Source organism: Zalophus californianus, chromosome 2, assembly GCF_009762305.2.
Source record: "Zalophus californianus isolate mZalCal1 chromosome 2, mZalCal1.pri.v2, whole genome shotgun sequence".
Classification (NCBI taxonomy): domain Eukaryota; kingdom Metazoa; phylum Chordata; class Mammalia; order Carnivora; family Otariidae; genus Zalophus; species Zalophus californianus.
In genome coordinates this window covers 82,326,584-82,341,184 of record NC_045596.1, presented here as the reverse complement: position 1 = coordinate 82,341,184, position 14,601 = coordinate 82,326,584, and the positions used below count along the sequence as shown (strand labels likewise).

General features: G+C 37.7%; 1 pseudogene; it reads right to left on the bottom strand.

Moving 5' to 3' along the window:
* Positions 1 to 5,111: 5,111 nt before the first annotated feature.
* Positions 5,112 to 6,647, bottom strand: LOC113924452 (annotated as a pseudogene).
* Positions 6,648 to 14,601: the final 7,954 nt, after the last annotated feature.

Here is a 14,601-nt window from a genome sequence, read left to right as displayed (position 1 = left end):
TCCTTAAAAATTTCCCCACCAACACAAACTAGATTTCTCATGTTTCATTAAACGAGTATACTTTGTCCTTGCTTCAAGGCGATTTGTCCTGTGGGTGGACCTGAATATATTTTCCTGTCTGGGTACTTTTTAAAAGAAAAACAGTTTTGATAAATAACGCAAAAACATCTATCATGTCCACCAATATTACATTCCTGAACTTGAAGTCAGAATTCTACTGAAGTGATCATGGACAATATCATTAGTTGCCTAACACCATATCCAACATTCACTACATGCCAGGCATTATGTTAAACACTTCATATTCATCATCTCAGTTAATTGTCACAATAATGGTAAGAAATAATTTCTAATATTATATTACTTTTTTCTTATTGTTGTTATCATCATAAGCATAAACATAAGCATATCCATTTTAAAGATAGGAAGCCAAGACAGAAAGTTACATAACTTACCCAGGTTGTACAACTACTTAAACAGTAAAAATTTAGATTCCAACCTAAATCCCAAATCCTTGTTCCTCATCACTATACTACTTAGTCTTTCTAATCTAAGTTTATTTATCTAAAAAAAGGGGTGAAAGCATTATACTCCTGGCCATAGTTAAAAACAGGGACCAGATTTAGCATCCCCCTATAAACAATTAAAAAACTAAACAACTGTTTCAGACAATGAACAAAAGGCAGAACTGGACCATGATCTGTGAGAAGAGAGAAACAAAATTGTGAGCCGTATGAAGTCCTGATTTTGACACATTTCAGACCAGTTGCATAAAGGAGGACCACTAAGTAGAACCTGAGAATCACACTGGGTTGAGGAGACATAGATTGGAGCAAGGGGACTACGATAGCTGGAACTCGTGGAGCAGCGTACCAGACAGGAAGGAGCTACAATAAAGACTTCCAAAAATCTGCATATAGGTGACTTTCTATCTGTTGATAATGGGATATTAAACTGTGCATACACTTAGGGTAAAACTTCATGAAACCAGGCAAAAAAAGAGCTGTATGCTGAAAATTCCTAGACATCATACAGGGCAGAAAGACATTCAGGGTCTGACAAGCTATATTGGAAAATCCTCATTGATCACCTTGATTGATGATCCCATAAGAGTCACACTTTAGGAGTCGTGCTAAAATACCCATAGAGTAAAGGTGACTCTAGATAAACCCTAGCACAGCCTAAAAACAAACCCTGAAAAAATGAAAAATCCCAACATATTTAAAGGCCTCCCAGGACAAGGTCTGACAATCTTTGATAAAGACAACAGAATACAGCAAAGCAACACATCAACAACATAAAGTTCCAAATAGTCATCATCCAATCTAAAATGATATAGATGCCCACAGAATGGGAGAAGATGTTTGCAAATGACGTTACAGATAAAGGGCTGATATCCAAGATCTATAAAGAACTTCCCAAACTCAACACTCGAAAAACAAGTAACCTGGTCAAAAAAAATGGTCAGAAGACATGAACAGACACTTCTCCAAAGAAGACATACAAATGGCCAACAGACACATGAAAGGATGCTCAACATCACTAGCCATCAGGGAAATACAAATCAAAACCACAATAAAATACCACCTTACACCAATTAGAATGGCAAAAATTAACAAATCAGGAAACAACAAATGTTGGTGAGGATGTGGAGAAAGGGGAACCCTCTTACACTGTTGGTGGGAATGCAGGCTGGTACAGCCACTCTGGAAAACAATATGAAATTTCCTCAAGATGTTAAAAATAGAGCTCCCCTATGACCCAGCAATTGCTCTACTAGGTATTTGCCCCAAAGATACAGATGTAGTGAAAAGAAGGGGCACATGCACCCCAATGTTCATAGCAGCAATATCCACAATAGCCAAACTGTGGAAGGAGCCGAGATACCCTTCAACAGATGAACGGATAAAGAAGATGTGGTCCATATATACAATGGAATATTATTCAGCTATCAGAAAGGATGAATACCCACCATTTGCATCGACATGGATGGAACTGGAGGGCATTATGCTAAGTGAATTAAGCCAAGCAGAGAAAAACAATTATCATACGGTTTCACTCATATGTGGAACATAAACAATAGCACGGAGGACCATAGGGGAAGGGAGGGAAATCTGAAGGAGGAGAAATCAGAGAGGGAGACGAACCATGAGAGACTATGGACCCCGGGAAAAAAACGGAGGGTTTCAGAGGGATGGGGGGAGGGGGTAACAGGGTGATGGGTATTAAGGAAGGCAACGGTTGAGATGAGCACTAGGTGTTATATGTAACTAATGAATCACTGAACACTACATCAAAAACTAAGGATGTACTATACACTGGCTAACTGAATATAATATAAATAAATAAATAAAATTAATAAAATTTAAAAAATAAAATGATATAGATGCCCCCAAAGAAGTAAACTGTGAACTATAATCATGAGAAAAATCACTTGATAAAGAGGGATTCATAAATGATAAAAAGAATGGATACTTCACAGCTAATTCCAACAGGCTAGTATTATCCTGATAACAAAACCAGCCAAAGACATTACAATAAGGAAAAAAAACAAAACAAAACAAAATCCTACGGGTCAATAGCCCTCATGAATATAAATACCAAAAATAACCCAAACTATTAACTAAATATTAGCAACCAAAATTCAGCAATATAAAAAATATTAAGTGAAATTTATCCTGGGAATCCAAGGTTATCTGACATTTGAAAATCAGTCATTGTAATTCAACATATTAGCAGAATAAAGGAAAAAAAACCCATATGCTTACCTCAATAGATACAGAAAAAGCATTTGATAAAATTCAGTGTTCACTTATCATAAAATATCTCATCAAATTAGGATTAAAAGAGAATTTAATCTGATAAAGCACATTTATGAAAACCTACAGCTAACTCATACAAGTGGTGAAAATAAATGCTTTTCTCTAACATTAGAAACTAAACATATTCTCTCTTATCACTTCTATTCAACATTGTTCTGGGCAGGAGGGGTGTGGGGGTTAGGTCTTAGCCAATGTAATAATGCTAGAAATAAAAACATATATAGACTGGAAAGAGAGATGACAAAATCTGCATAAATCCTATGAAACCCACAAAAAAACTCCTAGGATTAATAAATGGATTTGTGATGCTTATGGAATGTAAGATTAATAAACAGAATCAACTGATTTATTTAGTAACAAAAAAAAGAAAGTTGAAAAAATATACCCTTTACAACAAATATAAAGTTCTTAGGGATAAATTTTACAAAATATGTGCACTCCTTATACATTTAAAACTGTTAAACTTCTGAGAGAAATTAAAGAACACCAGATCATAGATTAAACTATTCAATATTAAGATGTCATCTCTATTTAAATTGATCGACGAATTTATCAAAATTCCATTCGAAATCCAGTTTTCATTTTTTATAGAAATTGATGGTAATTCAAAAGTTCATATGAAAATAAAATGAACTTAGAATTGCTAAATCTTTTTTTTTTTTTTTTTTAAGAATAAACTTGGGCTACTTATACTCCTGGATTGGAAGGCTTACTGTAAAGCCACGGTAATCAAAACAGTTTGTACTGACCTAAGAATAGAATTTAATTAAAAGAACAAAATAGATATTGCAGAAATAAGTAAATATGTGATATTTCCCTATAGACACACGCATATATATCAAATGATTTTTGACAAGGGTGCCATATTAATTCAATGGAGAAAGGAATGGTTCTGGAACAATAGTTTACTCATGTGCATAAAAAACTAAGGTCAACACTTACCTCATACTACACACATACCAACTTAAAATGTCTCATAAATTTAAACATTAAATCCACATCTATAACTTTTGCTTTCTATAGAGTCGGTAAAGATTCCCTAAATAGGACACCAAAGGGCAAAACTCAAAGCAAAATAAGTTGAACTTTATCAAAACTAAAAATTCTGCTCTTGAAATAAGCACTAATAAACTGAAAATGCAAGCTAAAGAATAGAAGAAAATATTGGAATTACACGTCTGATAAATGGCTTATATCTAGAATATGTAAGGAACTCAAAAAACTTAAAAATAAGTCAATCCACTAAAAGCAGGAAAAATATTTAAAAAGACAATTCACAAAAGAAGATATACGATTTTCCAATAAGCACATGGAAAGAAACTCAATATCATTTAGTCACCAAGAAAACGCAAATTTAAAATTCCAATGAGATACCACTACATAGCCACAGGAAAGGCTAAAATTATTAAGGCCAATAATACCAGGTATTGGAGGGAATATGGAAGAACTAGAACTCTCATATACTGCTAGTGGGAATGTAAAATAATACACCATTTGGAAAACAATGTAGCAGATTCTTCTTGAAAAAAAAAAAGTTTCAAAAGTTAAATGCATACTTCTCATATGACACACTATTCCACTTTTATGTATTTACCCAAGAGAAATGAAAACACATGTCCTGGCTATACAAAGACCTATAACCAAAGGTTCATTTTAGCTCTTTTCATAATAGCCAAAACTATAGACAATAAACAAATTGTGGTAGAGTCATACAATGGATTACCATGCAGCAGTCAAATGGAACAGACTGCTGATACACCCAAAAAATGGATGAATCTCAAAAACATTATGCATCATGTGGTAAAAAAGAAGCCAGGGATAGTGGTGTTCATACTTTATGACTCCATTTCTGTGAAACACTAGAAAGGAAATCAGACCAGCGTCTGTCTTGAGCCAGGGATAAAGGGGAGTGGTGTGCCAGGGAATAAGCACAGGCAATTTTTTTGAGATGATAGAAATTTCTGTAGTTTGATCATGGCGTGGGTTAGAAGGTGTACCTATTTGCCCAAACTCAAGCTGTACACTTAAAATAGGAATTATTTTAGGTATAAAATAAGGCTTAATAAAATTGACTTCTAAAAAGATTTTATAAACTTTTTAATATTTTTTTCTTTCTTAAACCTTTACTTTGAGACATGTTGAAAAAATTCTATGAGTACACATGGAAAAATAAGACATGATCACAGTTAAAAGTGAAGACAATCTAACCAGAAAGCTTTAACGCCTGTCAGCTACTGTTGAAGCTAAAGTTTTAAGTCTAACATGATCCAGGGCTGAAAGGAATGTTAATTAGTGTTCCTCTCTCTCTTCTTCACCGTATTCCTCAACAGAATCCACACCAACCTCCTCACAACCCTTCTGCAGGGCAGCTTTGTCCTCACAGGCCTCAGAAAACTCACCTTCCAGGGCATCTGGGTGGCTCAGTCGGTTAAACATCCAACTTTTTGATTTCAGCTCAGGTCACGTTCTTAGGGTCATGAGATCAAGCCCCACGTCAGGCTCCACGCTCATTGGGGAGCCTATTTAACCTTCTCTCCTTCTCCCTCTGCTCCTCCCCCTTCTAAAAAAGAAAAAAGAAAACTCCTTCCTCTATGCTCTCACCCACGTACACGTGGGTGTACGTGTGAAAACACACTTCGCATACATACATCAGGTCAAATTTGTGGTCCAGGTGAGCCCAAGACTCAGCAATGGCTGTGGTACTGCTCAGCATGCACACAGCTCATTGTAGTTTGGTCAGGTCTCCACCAGGTACTACAGTGGGAGGCTGGTAATTAATACCAACTTTGAAGTCAGTGGGGTACCAGTCCATAAAGGGATGCTTGGTCTTAATGGTGGCAATGGCAGCATTAACATCTTCAGGACCCACGTAGCCACGGTACAACAGGTAGCAAGCCATGTATTTACCCTGGCCACATTTCACCATCTGGTTGTCTGGCTCAAAGCACATATTGTGATCTCTGCTACAGAGAACTGTTGATGGTAGGCTTTCTCAGCAGAGATGACCAGGGCATAGGTGGCCAGAGGGAAGTGGATGTGGGGCTAGGAGGGCAGGTGGGTCTGGGATTCTGTCAGATCAAATTCAGGGCTCCGGCAAATCTGAGGAAAGCACTGATGGAAGACACAATCTGGCTAATGTAGCAGATTAGTGTAGTTGGGGCACTCAGTATCAAGGTTTCTACAACAGATGTCATAGACAGGCTTTTGTCTATCATGAAGTGACCATCAGAGTGCTCCAGGGTGATGTGACTGGTGGGGAGGAGCCACAGGGCTCAGCTACAGCTGTAGAGACCTGGAGGGGAGGGGGGACCTTGGGTAAATGGAGAACTCCAGCTTGGACTTCTTGCCATAATCAATAGAGAGTTCCATCAGCAGGGAGGTGAACCCAGAACCAGTTCACCCTCCAAAGCTGTGGAAAACCAAGATGCCCTGAACACCTGTGAACTGGCTGGCCAGTTTCTGAATTTAGTCCAAGATGTGATCAATCTTGCCAATGGTGTCATGCCCTTGGACATAATTGTTGGCAGCATCTTCCTGGCCTGTGACGAGCTGCTCAGGGTGGAATAGCTGGCAGTAGGTTCCAGTGCGAACTTCATCCATGACCGTGGGGTCCAGGTCTACAAACACTGTCCTGGGCACATGCCTGCCAGGACCCATCTCACTGAAGCAGGTGTTGAAGGAGTCATCTCCTCCCCCAGTGGTCTTCTCACTTGGCATGTGGCCATCGGGCGGGATGCCATGTTCCAGGCAATGGAGCTTCCAGCAGGCATTGTTGATATGGACACCAGTCTGGCCAACAACATAGAGAGAGAAGCACTTGTGCATCATAGCTACAGGTTAGCAGGTACAGGCGACAGGAGCAGACACCAGGTCTCAGTTACCGTCCCTGACAAGATGAGTTGAGGTAAGTAATGTACTGACTATATAAATATTTTTCTACAAGGAGGGGTTATATTATTAAATTTCTGTTATGCACTGAATTGTGCTCCCCAAATTTATATGTTGAAGTCCTAACCCAATAACCTCAGATTGTGCCTGTGTTTAGGGATAGGGTCTTTAAAGTGACACAGTGATGATGTCATTAAGAAGGACCCTAGTCCAATATGACCGGTGTCCTTAAGAAGAGGGAATTAGGGGACAACACACATACAGGGAAAACCGTGTGAAGACACAGGGAGAAGACAGCCTTTTATAAGCCAAGGAAAGAAGTATCAGAATGAAACCAGCCCTGTTGACACCTTAATTTTGCATTTCTTCCCTCCAGAATTGTGAAGAAGTAAATTTCTCTCACTGAAGCCACTCAGTCTGTGGTACTCTATTACAGTAGTCCTAGTAAAATAATATAGTCCTACAGGGCTACTGAGATAATTAAATGAGATTATGATGCACGGGGATGCAAGATATAATAACTTTTTCCCTCCTTGATTTTTCTAGTGACAACCAGGGTTAGAACTACTCATATTTATATTCAAAGTTAATTGGCAAGACCGAGATCCCTTTCCAACACCCGTGAGAATTTCTAAACCCTTCTAGTCTACCACTAGATTAGAACCTTCTCTATTTCTAAGCATCATGAGTCTAGGATTACCTATTAATATAAATGAGCTTTTAGCAATGTTAACATTTATCTGATAAGCTGTTAAAATATTGAAATGTTTCAGTATCATTGATTAATAGCTGCTATCCTAAGCTTACTCTCCCCCCAAGAGCCCCCACAGCAGCTCTGGTCCCTCCCCTGGGACCTCAGATCTCTCTAGGATCCAGCTCCCGATAGGATAATGTCTGGCAAAAGTGAGGCCATCTGTTCTTATAAGTCAGTGCCCCATGCCACATCTATGATTAGATATTTTGACTATCACTTGTTTTAGGGCTGTGTTTTGATAATGAGGAAAATGGCAAAAAGGATGAGTAATTTGAGAATTTTTTTTTTTTTAAATACGGATTTGTTTGATTTCTGGAACACGTTTATTTTGTTGACCAAATGTAGGTCTGGACCATGTCAATTCAAGCACACTTAAACAAGATAATGCTTGCAATGCTTTAAGGTACAAAACCTTACTTGTACACACAAATTTAGGGTCAGGTCTTTATTAACCTCCTCTAGGATCAGGTGTGTGTGTGTGTGTGTGTGAGTGAGAGAGAGAGACAGAGAGAGACAGAGAAAGAAAGAGAGAGAGAGAGAGCACGCACATACGCTCTGATAAGGGAGGAGCTTTTTTGGTGTGCTGGCAATATATTGGCAGAGTAAGGGCTATCTTTTGCCAGTGTTGCAGTGCCATATAATAACGCTGCATTTAAATTTTAAGTGTAAGCACTGTGCAGGATTTAGAGTATTTTGCTTGGAACTAAAACTAAAGCAAATGAAAGCACTTAAAATAAAAACTGTCAGCCACAACCCTGCTGCTCCCGTTGCAATGCCATTTAGTTATCTCAAAGAGCTTAGATGATCTGATAGATTAGAGGAGGCCCAGCTGAGGTTTTCTCTGACTTTGCAGTAAAGCCCACTTACTTGCCGAGGGCTGTACGATTGTTTGTCATTCATGTGCTACAAGAGGCGGTTTTTAATTAACGCCTCTATTACCTAAGACTTACGGTTCAGTAAAGTATCAGATGAAACTCTGGCATCCAAGAAAATGTGCTCAGTCTCAGCTCCATCTTGTTATTGGGATCTGGCCCACTCCCTAGAATTGGTGTGAATTTTTATTTCAAAAGAAGAACAGTTCTGATAGCTGTGCTTCCCACTCTGAGGAGGTTCAGAGTGTGAAGTATGGCTCTGAAGTCAAACTGTCTGGATAGAGAAGTGTGGGAAGATTTCAAAGGTTGAAGCTTTAAGGAATGTGTGTGGGAAGGGAACAGAAATTGAAATCTGCTATTAATACCAAATGCTAATAGTTATTATTATTATTATCATCAATAAAGTGTTTTGTTTTGTTTCATTTACCACCTACCAGTCCAAAGTATTATTTTAGGCACAGGAGTGATGAAAAGATATTCTAGGTGATAATTCCCTCTAAGGATGTATTGTCTGGCCAAGAGAAGATTTGAAGCTTGAAGGGGAGGGCTTTTCCTGACCTGCTGCTACTACGGGCGGGCCAGGTGAAGTGAGGACAGGAGCATAACATGTAGTGGTACGTGACACTGCTTTGTTCTCCAAGCGGCGTATGGTGGGTGCGGCGCGCAGGGGCTGAATGAATGATGAGCTCTGAGTTAGACGTGAGCACAAGTCTAGCTTCCACGGGTTAGTCTCTCAATTCTAAAATGGAGATATTAAGGTTTTGAGAGGATTTAGTAAAAGAATGGGTGCAAATCATTTAACACAATACCTACCCTATAAACCGAACATGAACAACAACCTCAAAACATCAACAACAAAAATTAAATGTAACAGAGAACTAATACAGACAAGTAAGTAGTTATACAAGGTTGGAGCATAAACAGAAGCCGTACCCTGGAAAAGTTTTGCCTCTTTTTCTATAGGTATTGAGGAAACTCTAAAAGTATTTCAGCCAAATAGTATGTTATAGGGAAGAAACAGTTAAGGGAAGATGAAACCAGTGATTTCTTTTTTTTTTTTTTAATTTTGCTTTTTGACTTTTTTTCTTAGTGCAGGAAGGGAAAACACACAGTCAAGATTATTCCCAAAAGAATATATGCGATTTGGATGTTTAGAATAGCAACCTTCAAGAGAAACAATTTAATGACACAGAATTATATTTCCTACTCTTAGTGTGTTGGTCTATTTTAGGGGGTAGTTTTGGCGAAAGATCAAGAAGGAGTCCCCTCCCTGCTGAGCCCAATTAATGAATAAGGTATTTTACTAAAGCAATAAAAGATTCACACCCATAGTATACAAACATTAGTCTAAATATTTCTTAAAAAATCCCTTTATTTGCTACTCAATTAATAATCAACTATCACCCCCACTGGATTCTCAAACTCCACTCACCTGCGTCTCTCTCTTTAATTGTTTCAAAGGCACACAATTTTTGATAACTCCCTCTACTCTGTTTTAAGAAGGTTAGATTTTTAAAAATTAATTAATTCAGGGTCAAGGTCTACAGGTCACTGAATCTGTCCTTAGAAGTAATCTGCCTGCTTCTTTTATCCCAAGGTGACGGACAACAATAATAACCAATTATAATCTGTACTTTCCTATTATGGACATTGGGAGGCAGGTTTCCACTATTCTCTAGAAGACATTGCGAAGTGTCACGTAGGCAAAAATTCCCATGAAAGTGCAAGCTCCATTGACTTAAGTGGATCTTGTACTTAATGATCACCTGCTACATAAACTGCCTGTTGGAATAGAAGAGCATACTGCTTGCTCTCTCCAAGTATGACTTTTAAGTCCACAAGGAGGAAGCCTCCACAAAATGGCACAAAGAACCTTTGAGGTAAAGCAAGCCTCACTCCTGGATTCTGCTGTGAATACACTTTATCTAATCATAATAATGTAAGATATGTTCATAGGTTCTCAATTTTGGAATTATTCAGTAGACAGAATTTAAGGTTGAACCCGAACTTAAAAGATCCAAAATAATGGCGGAGTTGAAAGAAGTTACGGGATAAGGGAAGGTGGAGAGGTGAGAGATGCAGGAGGGACAATAATGCCTGTATTTCACACAAGGAGAAGGAGACACTGTCGAAGTTAATGGAAAAAAAGAAGAGGTTTAATTATATTATTTAAGGTTAAAAAGGAAAGCAATAAAAGCATTGAAGAGTGATACAGGTTATTTAACTTGGGAGGTAGTGTTCCTGAACTAAATTCTCTTTTACTCAATAGCACAGGGTCAATTAGCCACTACTTACAGAAAAGGATGTAAGTTTATTATTTACAATTGTAGCGATGAGCCCCAGAAGAGCTGAAAACAGAAGTAGTGAAGGTCATTATCTCTAGCTGGAAGCTGGGGCAGAGAGTAAATGTTAATCTCAGTTTAGGCTCTGTAAGAGCTTTACCAAACAAAACAAATATACATATACTTCTCCTGCCCATATATTAAAAGGTAACAAAATCACACCTTATATATGTAATAACAGTTTACAAAAGATTTTACTGAAATTATGATTCCATTTTCCACAACAACCTTGTGGATAAGTTGGACCCCTATTGCTAATTTTCCCCTTCTTATAGATATGGAAACACATTGTTGGCTCCCAGCAAGATAATTTATTACTGGAGAACATGCAGACCCTTTGTAAGTGGACAAGAAAGCTTTGGCTTTAACCCAGGTCTTCTGACGTTAGTTCAAAGCCATTTCCATGAGGGAAGCTGCTTTCCCTAGACTTGAAAAATTAGATGGCCTACCAACCTCGCCTGGAATTACCAAAAATTGTCATTATGTTAACAAGAAGTCATTCAGTCACCAAAAACTTAAGAGCAAGCTATTTTTTTCAACATCTTAGCTTCATGAGAAAAATTTTTTAAAAAAGAATTTAATAGGTACATATTTGGAGACACATGATTAGAATGTTTTGGGCTAATAAAATTATTAAAGCTTACATATTCACTGACACCTAAGCAAGTAATGTCACTAGACGCACAATCCTATGACAATTTTTCTAAAGTCTAAGCCAAGCTATTCAATAGAAATATGTGAGCCACGTATGTAATTTAAATTTTCCTGGTAGTCACATCAAAAACTAGAAGGAAACAGAAAAATTAATTATTTTAACATATATATACACAAAATATAGTTTTTAAAAACTACAAAAGAAATACATTCTTTTGTTTCAAAGGAAGTCTTTGAAATTTCGTGTGCATTTTACACTTACAAGCTATCTCAGTTCAGATTCACCACATTTCAAATGCTAGACAACCGCTGTGTTTAATGGCTACAAACTAGGTCCAAATAGTTTAGGGACCCCAGTCCTGGGATTTAGTAACTCCAGGACCCAAAACTGAAAAGGGGAATAGGAAGATAGAGCAATACTTTAAAATATCAGAAGTTCAGAGCCAGTCCTTAGTGATGAGATCAAATGTTTGTCAAACGATCCAATTAATTTTTCAAAATGAAGTGTCGCCTATATCATCTTTATCAATAAAAACTATCTTAAAGTGTCCATCAGTTGTCCTGCTACATTCCCACTTGAGTTTTCTTCTTGCGACAGATTACCACCAGGTTTTTAAATTTAATATCCTACACATAAGCTCAGCAGCTTATTTGTGCTTGGTATCCATAGTGAGATTATTATTAAGAATACAGTTAAGGATGCAGTAGGACTATTTTACCAACCACTCACCACATTGTAAATTCATAAAGAGAAACCACCTGTGACTCTAATGGGGTCATCACTCTCTTGATTGTATGCTATTAGTGCTTCCTTGAGGCTATTTTCTAATAAAACTGCTTACAGAACAGAAATAAGCTTATGAAAAGAAAAAAAAAAGTCAATTGGTAATGATGTGAAAAATCAAGCTTAGGTTTTAAAGTCCCCAATCTACAGCATATATTTAAATAGTTACCAGGTGACTGGATGGCATCTGCTAGAGCAATCATTCTTTGCTAAATTAATAAGTTCTACTCTCAGAACTAGGAGGTGCGTTAAAGATAACTACACATATTAGCTGGACATTATCTGTAACAAAATATAGACATGCTCACAAAGCTCCACGCCAACTACATTAAAATTGAAATAATTATATTTGTAAATACAATTTAATTAGAAAATATTAAGCAATCTCATCAAACAGATCAATTTATTCAATGCTTTGGCGCACATTCACATATAAGTTTATTTTAATAGGCTCATCAGGATATAGTTCTATTAAAGCACCTTTACTATTATGAAATAATTATCACCTGATCTTGCAGATTTGAAAATCAAAACCACCCCTTCTAAGTCAAATGCCACAAAATTCTCTGGTTATGACCCATTACCTGGGATAGCCTGCAGTAATTCAATACAGATATGAAATACCCTCCACCCAGACGACAACGCTGGTCAGGCTCTTACCCGTTCATTCGCTCACTCACTCACTCACTCACTCATTTATGTATTATGTATTTAATTGTCTGTATCTGCATTGAATCTGTGACTCTTTTTGTCAAGGTACATGCACAATTAGGCAACCAAAATGTTATTACGAATTACATTTTTCAGATCTCTTTTCTTCTACTTGTACTTCTCAACACCTGAGGGAGATTTCCTGACCACAGCAACATATTCTGAAAACTCTTTTCTGTCCCATCCATTTTATTCATAAAATACACTTAACTTTTCTCGAATCTTCTCTAAAGGTTCTCTGAGTAATTCTTCTGCAAGTCCTACCTGAAGACTTCCTTTCCAGCTCTCCTTCTTATCTTAATTCCCTATTACAAAATCCCAAAGAACTATCCTCGCAAAGGCAAAAACCTCCAAAGAAGCTGAGTAAAGAGAAATAAATGAAATGACGGGGCCTCTAAACTCTTTTTAAAAATAGGAAAGATAGGGACATTCATTTTTTTTAAAGATTTAGTTATTTGTTTTAGAGAGAGAGTGCATGCAAGGAGGGGGAGACACAGAGGGAGAGAATCTCAAGAAGGCTCCCCACTGAGCAGGGAGCCCCAGGCGGGGCTCAATCTCGCAACCCTGAGATCATGACCTGAGCGGAAATCAGGAGTCGGATGCTCAACGGACTGAGCCACCCTGGTGCCCCAAAATAGGGACATTCGTAATTCAATTGCTTTTTGTCCCATTACACATCCATTCAATAAACACTTAGCAACTAGAAATAAGTGCCAAGAAGCAAAAATGAGATAAATATCCATGCTATTAAGGGGCTTCAATCTAGTGTTGTATATATGTATATGGGGGGAGGAGGTGTTTGTTATTAAAATAGTTCCATTTAAATTTTCTTAGTATCTGGATGAAGGCAATTACTGTAAAGGAAGAAGAATTGGAAAACTGACAGCATTCTGTAGTGTAAGATATGAAAGATGAGCACAGGAGATACAACCTAGATGATTCGCAGATGCATGGCTCCCTTGTATGACTGGTTGAACAGCGCTGTCAGCTGAAGACACATAAACATGAGAGTGAATATGGTAAGTTTAATTTTGAAGAAGCAGAGCCGGTAATATCTATTTATATATATAAATGGGGGTGGAATTTGATTTTGAATAAAGTGGGAAAGGTTTGGTACAGCCAATGATGGGGTTTATGTAAGTTTCTAGAGATAAGGTCTGCATTTTGAATAAAAGTGGTTGCCCATTCTTTATGACTTTAACATCCTAATCCTCACATCCTGCTTGCCTGTACTCACTCTTCTTATATGCCCCTTACTTAATAGTTTTCCAGTTATATTTACTATTTAGGGTTATACGTTCCCTCAATACATCCCTCTTCTGACATCAGCTCAGAGTCCTTGAAAATCTGTGCTGATGCTTCCCCAGCAATTTCCCTGGTAGCTCATTTTGTTCTATTCTCCAAGTATTCTTAGTTTATGCTTTAATTTCATCTGTACTTTTCCTCTCTTGGAGTTGAGCCAGTGTTTTAAGCCATGACTCCAAGAGATACCAAACAAATGCTGGCTGGGTGAAGCAGCAGCAACACCACTCAAACTTTAGGTCAAGTGTGCTTCTGATCACACACACACACACACACACACACACACACACAGAGAGAAGCACACGCACACACACACATACATGTCTTTCTGTAAATACACAATAATTCCCTCAGCACTTTCTCTTCTAACCTATCCGATGCTATTTTAAATCCATTTCCTCAAAGGAAGCTTTATCCAATTATATAATTCCTATCCACATGCACTGCTCACAGCCCCACACTTGCTTAGCTG